Raw genomic sequence first — 12293 nt, forward strand, 5'->3', positions numbered from 1 at the left:
TCCGAGCTGTTGCAGCTTTGGGGAAGTGATGATGATTGCTTTGGGAGGAACTCCACTTTAGAATATAGAAGGTCCAGGAACTTCCAAATTAGGTGAAGAGCATAAGACTTTGAGAACCCCCCGATCGAGGTAAAATATCCTTTCCCTAGAAGTACAGGCTTTATCCACTCTAGAGACATTTCTCAGTACATTAAAATGCTCATTCAAGCACTGCCCATAAAAACTAATATCAGCATATGTTTTCAGAATTCCTTCATCATTCCATGTCAAGCTCCTATCCCAAACAATATGGTTTAGTCTTTAAAATTGGCTATAATGGCATGCACAGCAGTGTAAAATTTGTTCAAATGTTAATGAAAGCAATTGACATTAATTTCCTGTTTACTCTAATCCAAAAACATGAAACGTTACTCATCCGGCCAGCATTTTTTCTCCACTCAGATAGATATCGCTCCCAGCTCCCTTACATCCTCCCTCCAGAGGTTCCATCCTTCTTCCCCTTATAGACTCATTCCTATAGAAACACTTTTTATTCTTTTCATTTCTTCCATGTTCTCACTATTTTCATTCAATTATTTGCCAATTCTTTACATTAAAACAAATATAATAAAACCTTTTTACATAAGTTATCTAAACATTAAAATGTAATCTAGCTAAAACAGTAATTATTCTGTACTTTAATTTTGTCTGAGTTATGTTTTCCATAGGGATGATTTTTTTTAATATAGTCTAATTTTTTGACATATAATTTATATAACATAAGAGTCACTATTTTGAAGTGTACGATTCAGCGATTTTCATAATATTCACATATTATGTGATGTCCACAAAGCAGCTGAAGAAGTTGAGGAATGAAGGATTTGCAGGGTAAAGTTTGAGATACTGGGGAGCCATTTATAACGTTGTAAAGGATATAGAAATAAAGTAGAATATGCAGAGGTGATAATATCATGGAAAGGTGTGATCACCTCGATACCAAGATGGAAGGGCAGTTCCAGCAGGTAGAAGAAGAGCATCTGTCAAGGATTCCTTATCCTGATAGACTTTTAATCCAATTGAGAAGCAAGCTGTGTTCAGGCACAAAGCAACTGGGGTCCCCTTCAATTGAACTGTGTTGGTAAAACCTTGGGTTAGAGACAGAGTCCATTACTTCTCAGCTGGTAAAGTTTGCCCCAGGCCACCAGGTCTACTCACTGTTGCTGGCACAGTCACAACCTCTCCTCCACTGAGCTGTTGCTCATACTGTCTGAATTCATCCCTAAAGCATTCCTGTCTGTTATTGCTCATGTCTTCCAGGAAAGTTTCGACTTTCCTGCCATAAGCTCTCTGAGTGCCCACTGCATTTTAGCAGAAACCTTATGATATATGAGTCATTGCATATTCATCAATAGTCTGACCACCAGGCTGTTGATAACCTTGATCTTGAAGCTTAATTAATAATCCTGCCTCACCTGTATCCATCAGCAGCCTGCATTATCAATTTATCCTTCCAAGTGATCATTTAGAGAAGGGGTCTTCAATCCCCAGGCCACAAACCAGCACTGGCTTGTGGCCTGTTAGGAACCAGGCCACACAGCAGGAGGTGAGCAGCAGGTGTGCAAGCTAAGCTTCATTTGTATTTGCAGCCACACCCCAGCACTAGCATCGCTGCCTTAGCTCCAACTCAGATCATCAGGCATTAGATTCTCATAGGGGCACTGATCCCTGGTGACAAAAAGATTGGGGACCACTGATAAAGGATTCTCACCAGGTATATTAGTTTACTAGAGCTACTATAACAAAACACCATAGATTGAGTGGTTTAAACAACACACATGTATTTTCTCACAATTCTGGAGGCTGGAAGTCCCAGACTAAGGTGCTAACAGGGCTGGTTTCTGGTGAGAATTCTCTTCCTGTCTTATAGATGGCCGTTTTCTTGCTGTGTCCTCATGTGGCCTTTCCTCTGGATACACGTGGAAGAGAGGGGAAAGATATTTCTGGTATCTCTTCTTCATATAAGGGCATCAGTCCTATCAAGTTAGGGCTCCACCCATATAACCTCATTTAACCTGAATTACCTCCCTAAAGGCTTTATCTCCAAATACCATCACATTGGGATTTAGAGCTTCAACATACGAATTTTAGGGGGACACAGTTCAGTCCATAACACTAGAAAAAAAAAATGAGGATCACTGTCATAGAAAAAAAATCTAGAAAATAAGACTCAACTTCCTCTATACTTCCATAGACTTAAAAAGTTGACTCAGTGGAATAATTACACATATACACACACAGAATATATAATAGATCAGTCTATTGAACTTTTTAAAATATATCTTAGTAATTTTGACATGTTATTCAATCCCTTGAACATTTTTTAGAATGACATCTAAAAGTTTTCATCATAAGTTTAAAATTGTTGCAAAAAATGAAATTGTCCAGTCTGGTGTATTATAAATATTAAATTTCAAAAATAAAACTCTAACATCACTCATTTAATCATCACCTTTTTAAAAATTACAAGTTCTTATTTTAATGACCATAAATTTTAAATTGCTCCTTTTTCTCCTTGAAATCATATTTCAATTCCACTTTCCCATGGAATTATATCCTATTGTAATAATACATTTTATACCTCAAATTCTTTGACTGATCACCCTATTATATTTTTCAGTAAAGAAGTAAAATTAATTTTTTTAAAACTTCCTGTGATTAAAGGTTAAGGTGCTAAAAACAAATATGGATTGAGTTATTATTAATTTAAATTAGTATTATTATACATAATCAAAACAACCTATGTGTTTAATATACTTTGAAAATGCTAACTACATATGAAAAGTAAAATATCATTAAAAGTTCATCTCTTAAGGAGTATTTTCTTCTAATTAGTCATTAATCTATAAATGAATATTATTTATTTTTAGAGCTCTGAGACATGATTAAACATCAATTCTATTTCTATTCTTTTATAACTAAATGTACACACTGATAAAACTAGCTTATATAAGTAATTGAATGGGAATTCCTATATTCTTGTTATAGCAAATTACATAGTTCCTTGAACTCTGAATTAGATGCTAAGAATACCTAATCTTTCACCAAAAATTCCTTTTAGTAATTTATTTATCATCTAACAAATCCATTATATACCCCTTCACTTTTGTTGAATGAGAATTGGTAATTGAATTGCAAACGTTTATTACTGAGCTATTCAGTTCTTTATATTGTCTCTCTCTCTCTCTCTCTCTCTCTCTCTCTCTCTCTCTCTTTGGTGACCTTGAGAAGTTTTTATACCCAAACACAATGCCCCTTCATAGACTTCAGTGGGAGAGGTAAAGAGAGAAAAGTGCCAGTGTGAAAAGGGAAGCCTTGACCACAGGTATGTTCTCAGAGAACTCGAAGGCGTTGAGAGGCTGAGAGTGAATTTCCCTAAATGAATTCAGCCTGTGTATTTCTTTCCCAGAGAAAGTTGTACCCCAATTGCAAGACTGAGAGCATAGACAGCATTATCACAGAGTTGCAGTTCAAAAGTCAAACAGATAGAACTTTGAATCCTGATTCTGCCCCATTCTGCCAGAGTGACACTGGGCAAATTATGTCATCTCGCTAAATCTCCATTTCTTCTTCCATTATATAAGGCTAATAAATGTACCTGTTACTCAGTGCTGATGTGAGCATTAAATAAAAATATACAGATAAAAGTGCAAACAAAGTGCATGGAACATAAAAAGCATAAGCAGTCGGTGAAAGGTTATTGTTCTTTTTCTCCTTCTTTCTCTCTTTCTCTGTCCTATGTGCTAGATTCTTTTCAAAGCATTTTACATAGATTATCTTATATAGTCTCCAAGCAACTCTATGAAGTGTAGACTTTTATTATCCTATTTTGCAAATCAAGAAATTGAGGCATCGAGGAGATAAAATCTCAGTCATGTATCTAATAGATGGTAATGCATGAATTCAAAGCCATCCAGCCTGACTTCAGAGTCTGAACTCTCAGCTGTGACCCTTCACAGTACATGGCACAAGACACTCCAATTCTGTCCCAGTGCTTAGAGCACTTATTTGTTGGCCAGTTCTCTAATGCGAGTGAAAACTCCAGAAATAGCAAAGTTCCATGAACTTTGTTCAAAGGTTCATTCAACCAATCTTTGATCTCCTGAAGTTTTGCTATCCAGCAGCTCCTGAACCAAAGACTTGCTTGCCCAGTTCATGAAATTTAGCTGGGAGAATTACCACGATGGAAGATCATTTTGCAGTGTTTTTAGGGATTGTCAGGTAACATTTTTCCCACTTTCCATCCTAGCAAAATACAGACTGGCCCTGACTCTCTATCCTAGACAGCCTTCTAGGTTCAAGGCTTCAAATGCCCAATGAGATGGTCTAACTCAGCTTTATAACCTCCTGCTGAGATCACTAGTGTTCAATTTCTGTGCCAGGAACTACTGAAATATTTTCAATTAAACCTACCTGTGTTCGGATCTTGAGGTACTTGGCAAAGTTCAGCTGCATGTTTCTATATTTATTTTCATTAGATTCCAGCAGTTGCAACATGGGGAGCCTTGATGTCTTTGTCCACTGTTCAAGAAATTTGGAATTGGGGCTGTTTACAGTGGTCCTGTGGGCATTAGGGAGGGTGCCGAGGGTGGCTGGAGTCATGTTTGCAAGTAAGGGAAGAGCCAATGGAAAAGCTGGATTCTTGACTGTGCCCAATTGGCCAATGAAACAGTTCCAGTTTGGTAACTGGCTGTCCAAGCCTGGAGTCTGGCTAGCAACAGTCTCATACATCTGGCAACACTGTGGCCTGTCTCTGTGGCAGTTTATTTTGGGCTTCATGCTTATTACCCAGAGTCAGGAGTAATGTCTTTCATTCTGAGACATCTAAACCCCCAACCACAGGCGTGCCTTCCTCCAGGGCAGAGGGCAAATGCAATTACATCTGTGACCAATTTGCACAGCTGGGAGCTCAGCCTCCTGACAGAAACGTTTATTTGAGATTCAGATCTCCAGGGAGCTGGGGAACCATACAGGAAGTGAGGTCCAGCAAGTATTTATTGTCCATGCTTACTAGTCTGAGCCTTGAGAACAAAACACAACAGAAAACATCAACTTAGGCTTTTATAAGCTGAAAATAAGACCACTCTCTCCACAAACCAGGAGGTTTTTTGAGGCATAGAGGAAAATAGGAATATTCAAATAAGACGTGGTCACCATTGATCTTGTACAAACAACATGCATGTCACATATAGAACTCAGACACTTTATTATGTGAGAGAAGTGCAGTAGTCAGGCTCAAGAGCTTTTTAAGAAACTTAAAAATTGTTCGCAACTAGAAAAAAACCACACCCCCAAATTTAAAAGAGAAAATTGCAAAACTGAAAAATCCTTGTCTGTAAAAAATGTACTATTATGCCTGATTCATCAATTTTAAATATTTTTAAAATCTATTAATTTCAAAAGAGTTTGTTGTGTTAAATTTTTCTCACTTTATAAGAATTCCCAAGTAGGCTCCATAATGGATGAGAAATCATTGTTAATTATAAATGATGTGTTATTCATAGCCAAATGATTTTTAAAGCAAGACAATGAAAATCTTGTCAACTTTTTAGAGTAAAAACTAAATTTAAAGTTAAGTTCATTTTAATATGTTTGATATATGATGTGGGATGGGGCCTACAAAGGTCTTAAAATATCCTTGAACTTTACCTGTCTGACCCTTAGTTGCCTTATGGTAATATGAGGCTATAGAGTAGATGATCTGCAGGCGCCCTTCAGCATTAAAAATTTCATCACCCTGTGTGGGACATTGGCAGAGGAATTGTAAACAGATACATTCTCAACAAGGTTGAGCTAATCTTTTGGAGGCCAAGCTATGCCAGAAAGATCTGTTAGTGTTATAAATGTTGCAGATATTCTGGCTGAGAACACGAGTAAGCATGCAGGCGTGTTTACTTGTGGCGGGCTTTTTGCCATGGCAAGGAGCTACTAGAATCTTGTGCAAACCACCAAGAGAGAGTAAGCTAGACATATCAACTGATAAGCCCCTATACAGGGAGACTCAAGTGCAGCAGCATCCCCACCTCTGTCTTCATCAACACAGCACGCGTTAAACTGAACCATATGAAATTGCTGGTATGCAGCCATTTTTGACCTACAAAATGCCAACTTTATATGGTTCAACTTAAAACTTGCAGGTCTGAATGTCAGCCAGTGGCCCATCCTCACAGCTTGCAAGAACAGACTGATTTTAGAAGATAATAAATGTATCGTGATGTTTTTCTGCTGGAAACTTCCATTCCATTTTAAAACAGGAGCTCATCATTTTCCCAGTTACTCTTTGAGGAGTCTTGGCTTAAAAATGATTGTCCTCCAGAGTGGCCCCTGTTCCTTTCCCCCTGATCTCCAAAGGATCCAACTTTTGGATTTCTAAGCTGATTGTGTTTCCTTTGCCACCACTCTGCTTAATCCCTTAGGTTTCTAGTCACCTTTTCTAGAGCTTTTTTGAAGAAAAGGAAAACCCTACAAAAACATTGAATATGCAAGCCAATATGGAATAGCTTATTGACTCTATCTAGTATTTGGCCTTAAAGTAAAGACTCTGGCTTTGGTTTGCTTGTTGCTTTCTTTTATCAAACAGCTACATTGAAATATAATTCATATACAATACCATTCACCCATATAAAGTTTATAATTCAATAGCTTTTAGTATATTCACAGAGTTATGATCATTACAGTTTTCAAATATTTTTATTACCTTAAAAAGAAATCCCCCAGACTTTTTAGCCGTCACTCACTATCCCCTTAGCTCGTCCCTTCTAGCCTAGGCAACCAATAATCTACTTTCTGTCTGTATAGATCTGCCTATTCTGGATATTTTATGTAAATGGAATCATACAATATGTGTGTTTTGTTTGTTTGTTTGTTTGTTTTTTGGTGCTGACTACTTTCATTCAGTATATTGTTTTCAAGAATCGTCAATGTTGTAGCATGTATCAGTATTTCATTTCTTTTTATGGCTGAAAAACATTCTATTATATGGAAATACAATATTATGTTTATCTATTTGTTCATTGTGATGGTTAATTTTATATGTCAACTTGACTGGGCTAAAGGATGGTCACATAGCTGGTAAAACATTATTTCTGGGTGCATCTGTGAAGGTGTTTCCAGAAGAGATTCATGTTTGAACAGGTGGGCTGAGTTAAGAGATCCGTCCTTACCAGTGTGGATGGCATCATCCAATGCTTTGAGGGCCAGAATAGAACAAAAGGTGGAACAAGGCAGATTCTCTCTCTCTCCCTGAGCTGAGATGTCCATCGTCTCCTGTTCTCAGACTTTAGAGCTCCTGGTTCTTGGACCTTCAGACTCCAGGACTTACACCAGTGGAACTTTCAGCTCTCAGATCTTGAGCCCTAGACCGAATTATACCACCAGATTTCCTGGTTTCCTGGATTCTCCATCCTGCAGAGGGTAGATTGTGGGACTTTTCCATCTCCATAACCATGTGAACTGAACCCATTCCTACCATGAAGCTCCTTGTATCTATCTATCTATCTATCTATCTATCTATCTATCTATCTATCTATCTATATCCAATCGATTTTGTTCTCTGGAGAACCCTGACTAGTGCATCCATTGATGGACATTTGGATTATTTTCACCTTTTGGTCATTATGAGAAATGTTGCTGTGAACATTGGTGTATAACTTTTTATGTGGACATATGATTTCATTTCCTTGGGTATACACCCGAGAGTCAAGTTGCTGGGTCATACACTAACTCTATGTTTAACCATTTGAGGACTGCCAGACTGTTTCCAAAACATCTGTATCATTTTACACTCTAACCAGCAATGTAAGAGGGTTCAAATGTTTTCTATCTTATTGCCAACACTTGTTATTTTGTGTGTGCACAATTTTTGCTTTGTTTTTGATTATAGCCATCTTAGTGGATATTAACTGGTATTTAACTATGGTTTTGGTTTGCATTTCCTGATGGCTAATTATGTTGAGCATATTTTCATGTGCTTATTGAATATATGTATATCTTTGGAGAAATGTCTTTTCATATCTTTTATCCATTTTTTTAATTGAGTTGTACTTTTATTGTTGAATCACAGTAGTTCTTTATATATTATAGATACAATTCTTTTATCAGTCACTTGATTTCCAAAAAAAATTCTCCAATTCTGTGAGTTTGTCTTTTCACTTTCTTGATGGTATCCTTTGGAGCACAAGAATTTTTAAAATTAATTTTGCTTAGTTTGGCTATTTTTTTAATTGCTTAGGCTTTTGGCGTCCTAGTCAAGAAATCATTGCCTAACTCAAGGTCACAAAATTCTACACCTATGTTTTCTTCTAAGAGTTTTGCTGTTTTAGCTATTATTTTAGGTCTTTGATCCATTCTAGTTTGTATATGGTATGAGGTAGGGATTCAAACTCTTTTAAAAAACTTTGTATTTTTGCATGTGTATATCTGTTGTCCCAGCATCATATGTTGAAAGATTATTCTTTATCCATTGAATGGTCTTGGAATCCTTGTTGAATGCCAATTGACAATAAACATGAGAGTTTATTTCTGGACTCTCAATTCTATTCCATTGATATATGTCTGCCCATATGTCAGGACCCCACTGCCTTAATTACCATAGTTTTATAATAGGTGTTAAAGTTGGGAAGTGTGACTCTGCCAACTTGGTTATTTTTTTTTTTTAAGATTATTTTGACTGTTTTGGGTCCCTTGAATTTCCATGTGAATTTTAGGATTAGCAATTTCTGCAAAGAACTCAGCTTGGATTTTGATAAGGATTGCACTGAATTGGGGAGTACAGATATCTTACCATTATTACATCCTTTAGTCCATGAACATGAGTATCTTTCCACTTTCTAGGTCTTATTTAACTTCTTTCAACAATGTTGCAGTTTTCAGAATGTTGATTTTATCTTTTTTTTTCTTTTTGGTTAAATTTATTTCTAAGTATTTTATTTTTTTAAATGTTATTATAAATGAAATTATTAATTTCATTTTTGGTTTGTCCATTTTGGGATTTTCTGTATACAAGTTTATTTCATCTGAAAATAGAGATAGTTTAACTTCTTTCTTTTAAATCTGGATTTCCTTATTTCATTCTTGCCTAATTGCTCCGGCTAAAGCCTTAGTTTCATATCTCAGGTGTCTGAAAAAGTGAATGTCTGTTATCAGTCATCACAGAATGAATTAGACATTCTAGCTCCTTTAATCATGCAGTTAATTCTTAATATTCAGCCCATTACCCAAATCAAGAGATATACACTTCTTAGGGTGTATTTTCAATAGAGCACAAGTCAAAAGTGTGCTTGGACAGATTACTCTAGTGTTCCTGGATGGGGTGTTGGGACATCAGGAAAAAATGAGAAAGGGCTTTGAACATGGAACCCTTTCTACCAGAGCTAATGTCCTTAGGACCTCAGCCAGAGGAATATATGGAGGAACTCACAAAGGAAGAGATTGGGACTCACTCACACAGAAAACTGCAGCTATGACCTGGACAAACTTCCAGGCTTCTTCCCACCAACCACACCACCCACTGCAGCCTGAAACAGAAAAGAAAAGAAAACCACTGCTTTTTAATTCTACCAACCAAGAAAGCCATTTTCTTTTCAGGCTTGAAATCAACACTTTCTGTAAGCCATCCTGATTAATGAGGAAAGTTCTAAGTCAGCCCTATTTCTCTGGTGCTTTTAAGCACTCTGTGCTTCTAACACTTCTCTGATTGGCCAGGGCAAGGAAGATATCCAAAGAGATCTCTGGGTTTGCACATATTTGTGGAAGCTCCTGGTCCCTCATTAGAAGCAACATTATGGCATCCATGACTTTAGAAACGAATCGAAATAAACATCTTGGTTCATGGGCAAACTGTGCAGAGAAGGCTTTGTGTGGGAGCCTGCAAAGGTGGAAGAGCTATTCAAAGGTTGCCAGAGCCTGAGAATAAACTGGCTTTGATGAAGCTTATGGACATGATCCAGTTCTTAGTAAAATCCATGCCCAACCTCCCTGAAGTGCACCATTGAGAAAACGGCTTGAAAATAGGTTGAATGACATGGGGAGCAACATCGGTAGAATGGCTTTAATGAGCCAAAAAATGTGGTTTCAAATGCCCCTGTCTCTGAATGCCACTGACTGGCACTGCCAGCAGATGTAAAATCTGTTCACTGGCGTAAACTCAGAGAGATATGAAGCAGTGCTTATGTAAACTCCGAGTCAGTGAGTCACATTCACATTCAAGTCCAGAAAATTCATTTAATGTGAAAAAAGATATGTCTAAGCTGAAAAGGAATTGTTTGTAGTCCTGAATGCATGTAGAGTTGGAGGGCGAGTTGAGCGCAGAAGGAAATTTCTTGGGTCTCCAACAGGGAGAGTTTTTGGCTGGGTCTTGCCTTTGGCTCCCAGGGAGATGGGGGTGGGTGCGCGTGGGGGTAGGGGGAGCACAGTTGTTTACTGTACAATCTGATCCTGATTATTCAGGGGCTGATTATCTATTTCATGGATTCACTGGCCTTGTGTCTCTCTTCCTTTTTAAGGAATTTCTGAGTGATGTTGCTTCTCAACTGAACTATATTGTAGAAAAAATGAAAAAATAATAAAAATCATTTTACCATATGTTAGTAAGTCCTATTAACTCTCTGATCAGTGAAAGGGAGCAAACTCTGTGGTTAAAATAGAATCTGGGATTTGCGGGGAGATTTTCTTTTCTGTTCTCTGTACATGGTTATCTTGGGCTCCTATTACTGCTGGGATTCCCTCGCAGATTTACTGAAGAAAACTCTGTAAGGTAAGGCTTGTGAAGGGAAGACAGGGTGAGAAAGCAGCCAGCTGGGCTCACAGTAAGGAATGTTGATTGCAGAGCGCTTCAAGCAAGTCAGTGGACCCTGAAGAAACATCTGGCCTCTGAGTGGGCTTGGCCTACAGCTGCTTATGTGTCATCAGTAAGACGCAAGCTCCATCTACTCCCTAGACCACCAAAAATGATCTAACGCTTTATAATGATGATTTGAGGGGTCAGTAACAAATGCCCAGAGGGAATAAGCAAAAATACAAAGCTATGAGAACATTTGGTAAGGCCAAACCCCAAGAAAGTCATTGAAATGGAAAATGAAACTACTACTCCACAGAGAACTTGAATTAACCATTGTAAAAGTAAGTGGGGTGACCTTTCAAAAAATTAGTAGCAGAAGAATCCTATGACTTAAAAAGATTTCTTTAATCAAAGTTTCTTAGAAGGAAATTACCTTTCATATTAACATACTGAAGGTTTAGGACCAATTAACACCACTATTTTAAATTGTAATTTCTCATTAGCTTCTCTCACTTTGTTTTATTAGTGACCGCTTGTATTTTTAATTTATACAATGTATGTGATAAAATGATTGCAATTATACTTTAAGTTTGTAATAAGAATTTTTAAATAATTCAAATTGAGCTTTCCAAACATAGTTCTTCCCTACTCCATTGCACTTGTCCTGTCCTCTAATCCCATCACTTTATTTAAAATTTAAGAGTTTTTATTGCATTTGAAGCAGAACAGGAATTACAATTTAGTCTTACGTCTTTAACCTTGCTCTTGATTTTTTCCCCTCTGTTATCAAATTTATGAAAGTTCAAGGCTTTTGATTCAAATATCTATCATTGTTACTGTTGAGATTGACAGAAGCATCCACCAAAGACAAGATTTATTGTAAACTAAAATAACTGATCCTAAAAGCCTTATCCCTCAACATTTCCTGGATGTTGCAGGAAAAAAACAAATTACACAATAATAATAGTTCTTAAGTTTCTTGGGCCCAGTTGACTTTGAGGTTCTAATACAATTTATGGGCCTTCTTTCCGGAAACCTCCACATGAACCCAAAAGCATAAATTCCCTGGAGCACTTCTACCCCAGTTAGAGCCCCCTGAAGCAAATATGGTGATCTACAGCTACATTCCTGGGAGATGAGCTTTAAGGAGGATTTTGAAAGATCTTTCTTTGTAACTGACATAATGAAATGAAGGATTGTCAAAAAAAATTAGGAAGGAAAGCAGTGGGGAACTCAAAAGAAAAAGAAATAAAAAAGTAAAAATAAATAAAATACATTGAGAAAAATGCAAAGATAAGATAGGAAACCTCTTGTAGGTGTTTATCCTGTTTTAATCTTAGCAGCACCCACGGAATCAAGGATCCCTGAGTAAAATGGTCTGAAAAATTGCAATTAGAAAGCAATAGTGATGCTAACAACCATTTGAAGAAAACATGTGAGAGGATGGTTGAGAGGAAAGAGTCTAAATTCAAAAGACCCC

The 12293-nt window shown here is 37.1% G+C and overlaps 1 long non-coding RNA gene across 1 annotated transcript; it reads right to left on the reverse strand.

Moving 5' to 3' along the window:
- Nucleotides 1-1797: 1797 nt before the first annotated feature.
- LOC107497680 lies at nt 1798-4657 on the reverse strand. The gene is made up of 2 exons (XR_001593868.2): nt 4450-4657; nt 1798-1945 (listed from the first exon to the last, which is right to left on the reverse strand). It is a non-coding gene; the product is annotated as an uncharacterized LOC107497680 (long non-coding RNA).
- Between the last annotated feature and the right edge of the window lie 7636 nt (nt 4658-12293).

The sequence above is a fragment of the Rousettus aegyptiacus genome, unplaced genomic scaffold (assembly GCF_014176215.1).
Source record: "Rousettus aegyptiacus isolate mRouAeg1 unplaced genomic scaffold, mRouAeg1.p scaffold_m13_p_1, whole genome shotgun sequence".
NCBI classification, from domain to species: domain Eukaryota; kingdom Metazoa; phylum Chordata; class Mammalia; order Chiroptera; family Pteropodidae; genus Rousettus; species Rousettus aegyptiacus.